Source organism: Rhinatrema bivittatum, chromosome 15 (assembly GCF_901001135.1).
Source record: "Rhinatrema bivittatum chromosome 15, aRhiBiv1.1, whole genome shotgun sequence".
NCBI classification, from domain to species: Eukaryota; Metazoa; Chordata; class Amphibia; order Gymnophiona; family Rhinatrematidae; genus Rhinatrema; species Rhinatrema bivittatum.
Window position 1 is genome coordinate 24064818 of NC_042629.1, and position 13671 is coordinate 24078488.

Here is a 13671-nt window from a genome sequence, read left to right on the forward strand (position 1 = left end):
CATCAGGGCATTAAGGAGCACAGTCCATTGGCAAAGCAATAGGGTTTAAATGAAACAGGCAGAAATACCTCTGAACTAGTTATAGTACACTACGGTTTTAAGCTTTACCTACATTTTCTGAAATTTTTATTTAAAAAAGATTTAAAGCCCACCTCTTTAAAGTTCAAGGCGGATAAACAATAAAAGCATTCATCAAATTCATAAACATCATCAAACAGAAAAGTTAACACCACAATTTAGCAAAGATGACAAAGCTATGTACAACACCTGTAAGACTGCATAGATATCTACTAAATACTAATTTTTACACCCTTCCCAGCTAAAAGGCAACCCGTATACTCTGGATATCAGTATAATTGCAATCTTACTAGTTTTTATTTTAAGCAGAGATAAAAGAGTTCACTTCTGCTTCTCCATCTTCATCGACAAAACTAACCTTCTTATTGCATTAGAAGGAACCTCAGGAATCCTGCAAAACTTATTTATTTATTTTATTTAAGGACTTTTATATACTGAAGATCATGTACTAGTACATATCGCTTCGGTTTACAGATAACCAGCATTAGAATTACCATATATATGGTGTACATAGAACAATTAACATTCAACAGTGTACATTAATAAATAAGGGATACATGAAACATAGGGTAATACGAATTAAAACATTAAAACATGAAACATAGGGTAATACGAATTAAAACTTCTTAAAATTATTTCTAGAGGGAAAATGATAAAGAATGACATCTAGAATAACAGAAAGGCCTATTAAATGTGTCCTCTTGTGCATGTTTGTCAAGTCATATCTGCAAAGCAATGCCGATTTCCAAAAAGCCCAACTTCCCTTTTAATCCTGTTTTAGAGACTGCTTCGCATATGGATCTGTGATCAAATCCACGCCAATAAAATTCTGAAAAGGTCATGCTTTTGATAGTAAAGGTGGCATCTAACTTTAAGGAAAGCTGTTTGTTTGTTTTTTTTAATGCACCAAGTACTGCAAAATGAGAATGGAATCTAAGGGACAAGTTCACTCTGCAGCTTCTTTCATTAGGAAATAGGAGAGTCATTGTGCTACTGACCGATACCAGTTCTAGGAAGAAGAAATCCTGAGCTTTGCATTTGGTTTTCTCTGTGCACCAAAAGGTGATTTTTAACCAGCAAGCTGAGCAGACTCTTGAAACAAGTGTCCTGGAGCAAGACCATGAGGATATTTTAAGGGTCTCATATTAACATTAAGACTTATCACTGGAGGGGCATTTTAAAGCAATGATATTATTTACAACTGTTGTCATGTGGATAAGTAAACACAGATGTTATTAGTGTGACAAGGTTAACACTGAGAAATTAATAACATAGGCAGCCATGACTGCCTGTCTTGCAGTTCATACAAACCCAAGAGCCAGTCAGATTTTGGAAGTTTAAAAGGCCAAAGCTTTATTTTCCATAAACATTCACTCCCTGCATAGACTTCTGTCTGCCTGCCACACTCTGAATTTCTGCCCCCGTGTCCATCATACTGCTGGCTAGGTCAGCTTTGATAGCCATGGGACTCCTGCTGTGTCTCTAAGCAGACCTTGCCAATGGCCCTGCCAGGGGACAGGGAACACCCCTTCAGGGATGACAAAGCGTAGCACCTTATACCTAATGATATGGCTCAGGTACCGTCCACCCTTGGCTGCAACAAATAAAATGTTTGATAAACAAGAGCAAACAGTGAAAATGCACAGTGTGCAAAAGTCACAACAGAAGAAGTGTTCCAATGAGAACAAACAAAGCAAAAATCCACAGGGCTTGATTTTAAAACAAATTTACATGCTTAAAATTGGGGTTTACATGGGCAAATGCACTTTACCCATGTAAATGGGCTTTTGAAAATTATTACAATATATGCCATTGAATTGTCAATGGATTTCACTCACATTAAGTGCACTTAATGTGTGTAAATGGCTTTTGAAAATTGCTACGACAGCATGCGTAACTCCTTTGAAAATTCAGCTGACAGTGTGCAAGAGTTATAACAGTAGAAATGTACTCACATGTTGCATGGAGCACGGTGGGTGGATCAGAGAAGATGATGTGCCTGTCACTTCTCCTCCCTTTAGCAGTCACTTCTCCTCCCTTTAGCAGTATGTGCTGTAACCTCCATGAGCCTCAGTGGGAAGTTACCTATCAGAGAGGGGCCAGAGGAAAAAAAAAGAGATGGGAGCTTAGCGGAGCTCATGCACAATGTTTTGTGTTAGTTCCCATACACTAGGACCCATGGCCTTATAGACTTATTACTAAATGCACATTTTGCAAATCGTGTTGCTTTAGATCAAAATTGTTTGCCAGCTCATTTTCGAAAGTAAGCTTCTGATGCAATGCAACAGCAAAAAGAATTACAAGGAGGGAAAAAAAAGTCATCCTGTGATCAGTAAATGGTTAAAAGAAGTTTTCCACTTATTAACATAGCTAGGTTATTTCGGTTGCCAGCAAACATAATAAATTTAAGAAGTTAAATTGCAGAACACTTCTTGCCAACTGTCTGATTTATAAATGTAAACTGCTAGGAAGTGTGTGTTTCTGTTAACCCCTTCCTGTCACAGAAAAGCCTTGCCCCCTAAAAACCAGTCTGCCTTGTTGCCCGAGGTAACGAGAAACCCCCCACACCATAAAGATTATAAAAAACAGAGACCAGAGCAGCATTGTGCCATCCGTAATATAATAAAATCCCCAAGTATTGGTGGCTCACAGTCAAATAGAGTCTTGCCACTCAGCAGCCTGTATTGTGAATATTGGGGAGCAGTATTCAAACTCCCTGCCTAGGGGCAACGCTTTCTATTTTAAAATTGCAACGTGGACTTTTGCACCTACTTTTGATTTCTCTGGAAAACAAAAACGTGCCCAGATTTGAAAATACAATCTATGTCCACAATACAGGCTCCTCCCCATCCCCAGAAAGGCTTTCCCCTAAACGGAGATAAAAAGTCTGAGCATTGTCAGCAAGCACACTTTTAACCCCATTTCGTTTATGTGTGGGGGTTCAATTTAACAGGGATTACTTAAGTAAATGGCACTCAGGATTATCCTCCCTCTGCACATGTGGGCTCCAAGCCTTACGTTTAGGTACTGTGGGATGTGCAGGCTTGCGAAGGATGAAAAGTTAATTGAATATTGCTTTTTACTGGGCAGGGCAGAAATGAAAACGTGGCAATTGGATGCTGGCCGACCACGATGATTTATGCTTCTCAACTATTTTCTACGTAGGCCTTTGCTCTGTATTTTGACGGTCTGTGATTACAGCTTACGTTACGGATGTAACAGGTCCATCAAGCTCCATATTTTTGCAATGTTCACGGCATTTGCAAGGGAATACGAAAATATAATTGCAGTGTTCAAAAGCTGCAACTCTCTTACTTTTAGGGGATTATGGGGAAAGCAATGTTCAGAAGTTATTTATCCAGGTAACCTAACTGAAAACTGCCAAGCCATTCTTCTACTTTCAGATGGGAATAAACAATGTGCATGCTTTCAGGCATCCCCCAGGAGAGAAATAATGGGCCGGATTTTAAAAGGGCTACACGTGCCGGGCCTATTTTAAAAAGGCCCAGCGACGCGAGTAAAGCCCCGGGACGCGTGTAAGTCCCGGGACTTTACTAAAGGGACGATCTGGGGGCGGGGTCAGAGACCTCAGACAGAGCGGCCATTGCCGCTCTGTCGGAGCATTGCGTGCCGGCAAGCTGCCGGCGCGCAAAAGGTAAGATAATTTGGGGGGGTTGGTTTAGAGTAGGGCTAGGGTGGGAAAGGGAAGTTCCCTTCCAGGCCGCTCTGATTTCGCAGTGGCCTGGAAGGGAACGGGGGAAGGCAGCACGGCTCTGTGCGCACAAGCCCTTGTACGCGCCGACCCCCGATTTTATAACATGCGCGCGCCTGTGCAAGTTATAAAATCGGGCCTACATGTGCATGCACCAGGTAGCGCGCGCACATATAGGCCATGCGCGCTTCTTTTAAAATCTACCCCAATGTGTGTGTAGATGATATTTTCAAAAGTGCAGGTGCAAGTCTTTAGAGGCACTTTCCTCCCAAAAATAATTTTGAAAGGGAAATCTATGCTCGCACTCCCCCTCACCCCCCGAATTAGCAGCAGGCACACAATTTTTCCTGATTGCGATATCTTTTAAAGGACCAACAAAAAAGATAGTATGTGAACTTTCCGACTTCTTTTTCATCCTTTAGAAAGACTCCAGTTCTCTTCAGGACTAAGATGGCTTCTAGAACATTACACTGCACTATCCAGACAACATTTAGCAGCTTAAAACTACCAACAGGTATAAAGCAACATGCACAGCATACCAGAATCTCTCTTACCATGCCTCCATAAGAAAACAATACATTAACTAATTTAAACTAGATCAAGAACACAAAATGTCCTGGCGGCTTGTCTTCCAGATGTGAGAAATCTCCATGCAAAAGGAAAATGAAGTCTATAAATTTATGCATAACATTTTGGAAACCAAAAAAGAAACGCAATTCTGCAGTTTAGAACTTAGGATGGACCGATATTGCTGCACAGCATGGCAACTCATTTCTAAACTTTTGAGTCCAGGGTATCGTGTTTTCATGCATAATGGGGGTAATTTTTAGTAGCCACACCTTATCAAGAGTTTGATCATGCCCTTGTAGGTCACTACCAGATATATAGTGAACACACTAATACATTTAAAGGACCTTAATTGTACGCATTCCTACTCCCATAGCAACCTAAAACTTAACTAAGAACTGAACAAATTTGAGATGAAGGCAGCAGTCCAGCAGCAAGAGGGGAACTTCCCAGTGTTTTGCATCGAGTGTCACATGTATGATTTTTTACCCACCGGTGAGAAGTTGTATGTGTGCATCTGATGCAAAGAGCTCCTGGCTCTCAGAGAACGAGTCCAATCTCTGGAGGCTAGAGTGGCAGACCTGGAGGAGCTGAGGCAGACAGAGAGGTATAAAGATGAGACCTTTAGGGACATAGCAGCTGTCCCAACCAGACTAGCAGCCCTGGTGCTGCCTTGGAGGAAGAAGGTCTCATGATTGGAGAGCATCAACCTGGTGCAGCAGGAAAGAATCCTGTAGCAAGGACCTGCCCTCCAGGTGGTGCACTGTCCTCTCGTGGCTGGTGGGAGTGAGGATCACCTGGTAACATGTCTACCTGGTGCGAAGTTGGCGGACCTCACGCGTCACCTAGATAAGATTTTAGACAGTGCTGGGGAGGAGCCGGCTGTCGTGGTATATTTGGGAGGAAAATGTGGGAGGGAGGTTCAGGAAGCCAAATTTAGGCTCTTAGGTAGAAAGCTGAAATCCAGAACCTCCAGGGTAGCATTCTCTGAAATGTTCCCTGTTCCACGCGCAGGTCCCCAAAGGCAGGCAGGCAGAGCTCCGGAGTCTCAATGCGTGGATGAGACGATGGTGCAAGGAAGAGGGATTCAGTTTTGTTAGGAACTGGGGAACCTTTTGGGGAAGGGGGAGTCTCTTCCGAAGGGATGGGCTCCACCTTAACCAGGGTGGAATCAGACTGCTGGCATTAACCTTTAAAAAGGAGATAAAGCAGCTTTTAAATTAGAACAATGGGGAATGCCAACAGTTGCTCAGCAGCGCATGGTTCAGAGAGAGGTATCTTCAAAGGATACTAATGATGCATTAGAATTAGGGCATCCTGACAGAGAGGTTCCAATAATAAGAAAAGTAGTCCAAGTGCCTATAATTAAAAACTCACTTGAGCTAAAAGATTCCAATTTTTCCGTCAACTGAAAAGCAGAATGAAAATACAAACAAAAAACACACTTTGAAATGTTTGTATGCTAATGCCAGAAGTCTAAGAAGCAAGATGGGAGAATTAGAATGTATAGCAGTGAATGATGACATAGACTTAATTGGTATCTTAGAGACCTGATGGAAGGAGGATAACTAATGGGACAGTGCTATACCGGGGTACAAATGATATCGCAGCATCTTGATGGCGGGGTGGCGCTTTATGTCCGGGAAGGCATAGAGTCCAACAGGATAAAAATCCTGCATGAGACTAAATGTACAATCAAATCTTTATGGGTAGAAATCCCTTGTGTGTTAGGGAAGAGTATAGTAATAGGCCAAAACTGTGACACAGACAGTGAAATGCTAAGAGAAATTAGGGAAGCTAACCAAACTAGTAGTGCAGCAATAATGGGAGATTTCAATTACCTCAATATTGACTGGGTAAGTGAAATATCAGGACATGCTCCAGAGATAAAGTTCCTGGATGGAATAAATGACAGTTTTATGGAGCAATTGGTTCAGGAACCAATGAGAAAGGGAGCAATTTTAGATTTAATTCTCAGTAAAGCACAGGATTTGATGAAAGAGGTAATGGTGGTGGGGGCCACTTGGCAATAGTGATCATAATATGATCAAATTTGATTTAATGACTGGAAAGGAGACAGTAAGTAAATCCACGGTGCTAGCGCTAAACTTTCAAAAGGGAAACTTTGATAAAATGAGAAAAATAGAAAAAAACTGAAAGATGCAGCTACAAAGGTAAAAAGTGTGCAACAGGCGTAGACATTGTTAAAAAAAATTACCATCCTAGAAGCACAATCCAGATGTATTCAATGCATTAAGAAAGGAGGAAGGAAGGCAAAACGATTACTGGCATGGTTAAAAGGTGAGGTGAAAGAGGCTATTTTAGCCAAAAGATCTTCATTCAAAAATTGGAAGAAGGATCCATCAGAAGAAAATAGCATAAAGCATAAGCACTGGCACGTTAAATGTAAGACATTGATAAGACAAGCTAAGAGAGAATTTGAAAAGAAGTTGGCCAGAGAAGCAAAAACACAATAAAAACATTTTAAAATATAACCAAAGCAGGAAGCCTACGAGGAGTTGGCTGGACCACTGGCTGATCAAGGGGTTAAAGGGGCACTTAGAGAAAATAAGGCCATCATGGAAAGATTAAATGATTTCTTTGCTTCAGTGTTTACTAGGGATGTGAATCGTTATCTGACGATTGAAAATATCGTCCGATATTTTCAATATCGAGGGGGGGGTGTCCCCGATAGCGATAGGAAACCCCACGATTAATTTAGTGGGTTTTCTTATCATTATGGGGGGGGGGGGGGGCGGGAAGAAAGGACACAACCTAAAAACACAACCTGACCCTTTAAAATGAGTTTGTTAGTATCCCCCCACCCTCTGGACCCCCCCAAAAATTTTTAAATACCTGGTGGTCCAGCGGGGGTCCTGGGAGCATTCTCCCGCGCTCAGGCCGTCGGCTGCCAGTAAACAAAATGGCGCCGATGGCCCTTTGCTCTTAACATGTGACAGGGGCTATCAGTGCCATTGGTCGGCCCCTGTCACATGGTAGGTGCACTGGATGGCCCGCGCCATTTTTAAAGATGGCGCCAGCCGTCCATTGCTCCTACCATGTGACAGGGACCGGCCAATGGCACGGATACCCTGTCACATTATAAGGGCAAAGGGCCATCGGCGCCATTTTGTTTACTGGCAGCCGACGGCCCGAGCGCGGGAGAATGCTCCCGGGATCCCCGCTGGACCACCAGGTATTTAAAAATTTTTGGGGTGTCCGGAGGGTGGGGGGATACTAACAAACTCATTTTAAAGAGTCGGCTGTATTTTTTGGTTATCGGCTCGGGCGCAGCCGATTAAAAAAAAAAAAAAAAAAAAAAAAAAACCCGATCGGACTGCAAGATAAAAATTTCATGATGTGAATCAGAACCGGAATCCGAACCGATACCAGTTCCGATTCACATCTCCAGTGTTTACTGAAGAAGATGTTGAAGAGAGACCCATTCTGGAGAAGGTTTTCAAGGGTGATGATTCAAATCAACTGAACCAAATCACAGTGAACCTGGAAGATGTGGTAGGCCTGATTGATAAACTGAAGAGTAGTAAATCACCTGGACCGGATAGTATATACCACAGGATTCTGGAAGAACTAAAACATGAAATTTCTGACCTATTTCAATTAATTTGTAACCTATCATTAAAATCTCCTGATGTACCTGAAGATTGAAAGATGGCCAATGTAACCCCTATATTTAAAAAGGGATCCAGGGGTGATCCGTGAAATTATAGACTGGCAAAACTAACTTCAGTGCCAGGAAAAATCGTGGAGACTGATATAAAGAAAAAAAATCACAAAACATTTAGATAGACATGGTTTGATAGGACACAGCCAACATGGATTTACACAAGGGAAGTCTTCGCTGACAAATCTACATTTTTTTGAAGGGGTTTGTGAATTGCAGGAGGACTTTGTGAGAGTGGAAGATTGGGCTTCCAAATGGCAGATGAAATTTAACGTGGACAAGTGCAAAGTGATGCATATAGTGAAAAATAACCTTTGCTATAGTTACACAATGTTAAGTTCTATCTTAGGAGTTACCACCCAGGAAACAGATCTAGGCGTCATAGTGGATAATACTTTAAAATCGTCGGTTCAGTGTGCTGCGGCAGTCAAAAAAGCAAACAGAATGTTGGGAATTATTAGGAAGAGAATTGTTAATAAAACGGAAAATGTCATAATGCCTCTGTATCACTCCATGATGAGACCACACCTTGAATACTGTGTACAGTTCTGGTCGCCACATCTCAAAAAGGATATAGTTGCACTCAGGGCCGGTGGAAGCACTAGGCGAACTAGGCGGTCGCCTAGGGCGCCAGCTTCCCGGGGGCGGCACTGCCCCGGTAAAATTAAGAGAGCCGTAGCCTGCCCCGGTAAAAATAAAAGAGCTGCATTAAGCCACCGCCCCCCCCCCCCCCGATAAAAATAAAAGAGCCGCTGCCGGCAGCCCGCCCCTGCCCCGCGGTGCAAAAAAAAAAAAAAAGCTGTTGCATCCGCGGCTGCCCTTTTCTTCTTCCCGCCCCCCCCCTGACCCGGAACAGGAAGTGATGCGCGGGAAGCAGTGGCGTAGCCACGGGTGGGCCTGGGTGGGCAGGTGCCCACCCAACTTAGACCCAGGCCCACCCAACTAGCACCGGAACTGCAAGGCTGTCGCGGGATCCCATCCCCGCGACAGCGAACAAGAGAACCCACGCCTCGCGCGCCATCACGGCACACGTGGGGAAGCGCTGCTGCGGCCGTATGGCCAACCAGTCTTCCTGTTCGGGGGGGGGGAGCGGAAGCGCCGCGCGCAGCTTCCGCTTCCTCCCCCCAATGCAGGAAGATCAGCTGCCTCTCCTGCTGCCACCCGTTCTCCTGCTATCTTCGGGTCAAACGGCCCGCCGACCTTCCTGTTTGGGGGAGCGGAAGCGCTGCGCACAGCTTCCGCTTTCTCCCCCAGAGCAGGAAGATCAGCTGCCTCTCCTGCTGCCACCGGCCTCCTGCTATCTTCTTCGGGCGTCGGGCCGTATGGTCCGCCGATCTTCCTGCTTGGGGGGGGGAGGGAGGAAGCGGACGTTGTGCGCTGCGCTTCCGCTCCCCCCCCCGACAGGAAGTTCGGTGGGCAGTACGGCCCGACGCCCGAAGAAGATAGCAGGAGGCCGGTGGCAGCAGGAGAGGCAGCTGATCTTCCTGCTCTGGGGGAGAAAGCGGAAGCTGTGCACGTGCTTGAATGTGTATGTGTGGATGAGAATGGGAGTGTGTGTGGGTGAAAACTGGAGCCTGGGTGTGTATGTGGGTGAGAATGGAAGCTTGAATATGTGGGTGAATGGGAGCTCGAATGTGTGTATGTGTGGTTGAGAATGGGAGCCTGGGTTTGTGGGTGGGTGAGAATGGGAGCTTGAATGTGTGTATATATGGGTGAGAATGAGAGCCTGGGTTTGTGTGGGTGGGTGAGAATGGAAGCTTGAATATGTGGGTGAATGGGAGCTCGAATGTGTGTATGTGTGGTTGAGAATGGGAGCCTGGGTTTGTGGGTGGGTGAGAATGGGAGCTTGAATGTGTGTATATATGGGTGAGAATGAGAGCCTGGGTTTGTGTGGGTGGGTGAGAATGGAAGCTTGAATATGTGGATGGGTGCTTGAATGTGTGTATGTGTGGGTGAGAATAGTACCTTAAATGTGTATATGTATGGATGAGAATGGGAGCTTGAATATGTGTGGGTGAGACTGGGAGCATGGGTTTGTGGGTGAGAATGGGAGTCTGGGTTTATGTGTGTGGGTGAGAATGGGTGCCTGGATGTGCGTCTGTGTGTGCATAAGAATATAAGCCTGGGGAGGGGTGAGAAAGTGAGAACTTGAATATGAGCTTGTGGGGGGGTGGGGGGGGGAGAGCATATGAGAGTGACAGCTTGAGTGTGTGAGAGGGAGTCTGTGAGAGAAAGCGTGTATGTGTGTGTATGTGTGTGTGTGTGTGTGTGTGTGTGGAAGGGAAGAAGACAGTAATAGAAGAAAGACACTGAAAAGGAATTAGGAAATGAGCTATAAGGGAAAAAATGGGAAAAAGAGACCAGGACCAACTGATTAGAAAAATACAAAGATCAGACAACAAAGGTAAAAAATATATATCTATATTTTGAGATGTTAGCAATTTAAATATAAGCAACACAACCGCTCTCTCAAAATTTATGGACAGGTAGGAGCCGTGTATAAAATCGTAATAATAAGAAGGCTAAAGTACCACAAATCACCGTGAATTATGTTTGTATCATTAAGTAAACCTCATACTTAGGCGTAGATGTGAATGCTATGCTGCATAATTTGGCATTATTTATCAGTAAAAAAACAACTAGTAGACCTGCATGCCTACAGCCCACCCATGTTAACCTTGTGCCCACCCAAAAAATCAATTCTGGCTACGCCACTGGCGGGAAGGAGAAAGAGTCGTGCCGCATGAAAAAAATAGCGGCGACAGCAGCATCGGCCCCTGAGCAATTGAAGCAGCCGGTAATCGGGAAAGGAGTCAGCAGCACGAGCCTCCTGCGGCCGATGGGATTCTTCCTTCTTGGCCTGTGGGGGCTGGAGGAGGCTGCGGCAGCTACCATTTGTTCTCGGGGGGGGGGGGGGGGAAGTGAGTGAGAGAAAGAGAGAGAAGCAGCCAGCTAGCCTGTGTGTGATTGAGAGCCTGTGTGTGATTGAGAGCCTGTGTGTAAGTGAGATAATGTATTTGATCGAGAGCATGTGTGTGTGATTGAGAGAAACTGGTCAGAGAGCTGATGTATGTGTATATGTGAGAGACAATGAAAGTGACTGCTCAGAGAGATGACTGATGTGTGAGAGTGTGAGACAGTCAGGGATGTGACTGATGTGTGTGTGTGTGTGTGTGTGAAAGAGAGAAAAAGCATGGAAGTGAGAACTCTGGGTATGTGTGTGAGAAAGAGAAAGTGATTATGGGAATGAGAAGCCTGTGCATGTGGAGAGAACAAGCATGGGAGTGAGAGACTGGTGAGTGTGTGTGAGAAAGAGAAAGTGATTATGAGAGTGAGAAGCCCATATATGTAAGTGGAACACGGGAGTGGGAAGCCTGTGTGTGTATGGCATGAGAGAAACTGTTCAGGAAGGTGACTGGTGTGTTTGTCAAAGACTGTTTGGGAGGTGATTGGTGTGTGAGAGACAGAAACTGGTCATGGGGGCATGACTGATATGGTGTGTGTGTGAGAGACATGGGCCCTAAGGAAGAGGACCATGAGTATAGAGCTTAGCTTCTACTGCTGCTTCTGGTGTGTACTACAGCCTGCATGGAAGAGGAGTAGGAGAGCTGCTGGAGGGGGTAAGTAAAGGTGGCTTTTTAAGTTTATTTTTCTTGATTGACTGCCATTTTAATTATTTAATATTATGTGATGTGTCTGCTTTTTTTGTTTGAGCAACAAGTATAGCTTTGGTTTATGTTTATTTTATTTATAAAAGAGTTTCTATACCGTCGATAAGACAAATCATCTCAATGGTTTACATGGCATAAAAATGTCAAATAAGTGTTCTGTTATAAATACAGACTTCGTTATTTTCATTAATGCACAATGTAAGTTAATTGTGTGTGGAGGCGGCATAGCTGACGTTTCGCCTAGGGCGCCTAATACCCTTGAACCGGCCCTGGTTGCACTGGAGAAAGTGCAGAGAAGGGTGACCAAAATGATAAGGGGCATGGAATGACTGCCCTATGAGGAAAGGCGAAAGAGGTTAGGGCTGTTCAGTTTGGAGAAGAGACGACTGACAGGGGATATGATAGAGGTCTACAAAATTATGAAAGGACTTGAACAAGTTAATGTAAATCGGTTATTTACTCTCAGTTAATAGAAGGGACCAGGGGGCACTCCATGAAGTTAGCAAGAAGCTCATTTAAAACAAATTGAAGAAAATTATTTTTCACTGAGCGCATAGTTAAGCTCTGGAATTAATTGCCAGAGAATGTGGTTACAGCAGTTAGTATAACTGGGTTTAGAAAAGGTTTGGATAAGTTCCTAGAGGAAAAATCCATATACTGCTATTATGGTAATTAATAAGCATTAGTAGTTTGTGATTTATCTAATGTTTGGGTACTTGCCAGGTACTTGTGACTTGGATTGGCCACTGTTGGAAACAGGATACTGGGCTTGATGGACCCTTGGTCTGACCCAGTATGGCATATCTTATGTTCTAAGCCCGCATAAGAATGTCTGCAGTGCTGTCCTCCTGCCAGCAGGGGCCCTCAAAGGGTTATGTCCCATGCTGCCTCAGTCCTCCAAGCTCCTATGGCTTGGAGGTCCTGCTGGTAGCCATGTTGGCAGCACCACCATGCCTTTATAAGCATGCCTCACCTGCTGCTCCCTGCCTCCTGCATTCCATGTTGTAGCCATTCTAGCTCTGCTTTTGCCTCAGTCCTTATCTCTTGTATAGCTTTCTGTTTATTTGACTTCTGGCTTTCATGTAGCCCTATTTGTAGCGGCCTATTTGTTTGTGTTTGTCCTGTTGTTTCTGGTCCTGGGTTATTTATCCTATTTTTTGTCCTTGTTTATTCTGTTTTATTTGTGGTGCACCCCTTATCTTGTGTGTCTGTGTTGTGGGCAACTTTCTTTTCCCTGCAGCCTCAGTGCCCTAGTGGGTACCCTCCTGTACCCCTGTTCTCCAATGCACCTCCAGCTTAAATCCTGCCAGCCACTATAACCTCAGGGTTCAACCCAAGGGGAAGGTGGCCAGTCCAGGCAGAAATCCTGACACCTGACTAGCCTGTTCCAGCCCTGGGGGTTACGCAGCGATGGTACAGACAACAAAGTTACCAAGGATCAGCAGACTCCACAGAGGACTAAACATTATCATCTTAAATTGTACAACTGGTGAGGAAGGATAATAGTGTCCTCCGCTCTGCTGGGGATAAAAATTTCTCTTTGTGTAAAAATACCATTTAATTGTTTAATAGTGATGGATGAGTAGATGATATTTGGATGGATTGATGAATGATGGCTAAAATGCTAAATGATGGATAATTGGATGCATGAATAGAGAGATAATGCATGTGTGGATAAGCAGATGAATGATACAAGGATGTATTTGGCTCCTTTGTTATCTATGTTTTTTGCTTGTGGCTGCCATAGTACATTCACACAGTAGTGTCACTGTTTTCCCAGTTGCTTGCTCAGATTTGAAGTCATTTTTCTGGCAGCTTAGCTAGTCTGCAATGTCTGTCTGGTTGCTACATGCACATTGTTCTTTGTGTCTAGAAAGGGAGGTAACGTTTAGCACCTAAGAAATGTGTATATAACTTGGTTACCACACGACCAAGAGAACAATGCTATTCTGTTCATA

At 44.2% G+C, this 13671-nt stretch overlaps 2 long non-coding RNA genes across 8 annotated transcripts in view; one reads left to right on the top strand and one right to left on the bottom strand.

Annotated features, from left to right (window-relative positions):
• Positions 1-13671, top strand: part of LOC115076873 — a 313677-nt gene that overhangs the window by 210436 nt on the left and 89570 nt on the right. The gene's annotated exons all lie outside the window — the stretch shown is intronic.
• The window catches only part of LOC115076874, a 42536-nt gene that overhangs the window by 3086 nt on the left and 25779 nt on the right, over positions 1-13671 (bottom strand). Inside the window, exon 2 of the long non-coding RNA XR_003852890.1 lies at positions 2034-2163. This is a non-coding gene — a long non-coding RNA (uncharacterized LOC115076874). The remainder of the gene's footprint in view (positions 1-2033; positions 2164-13671) is intronic.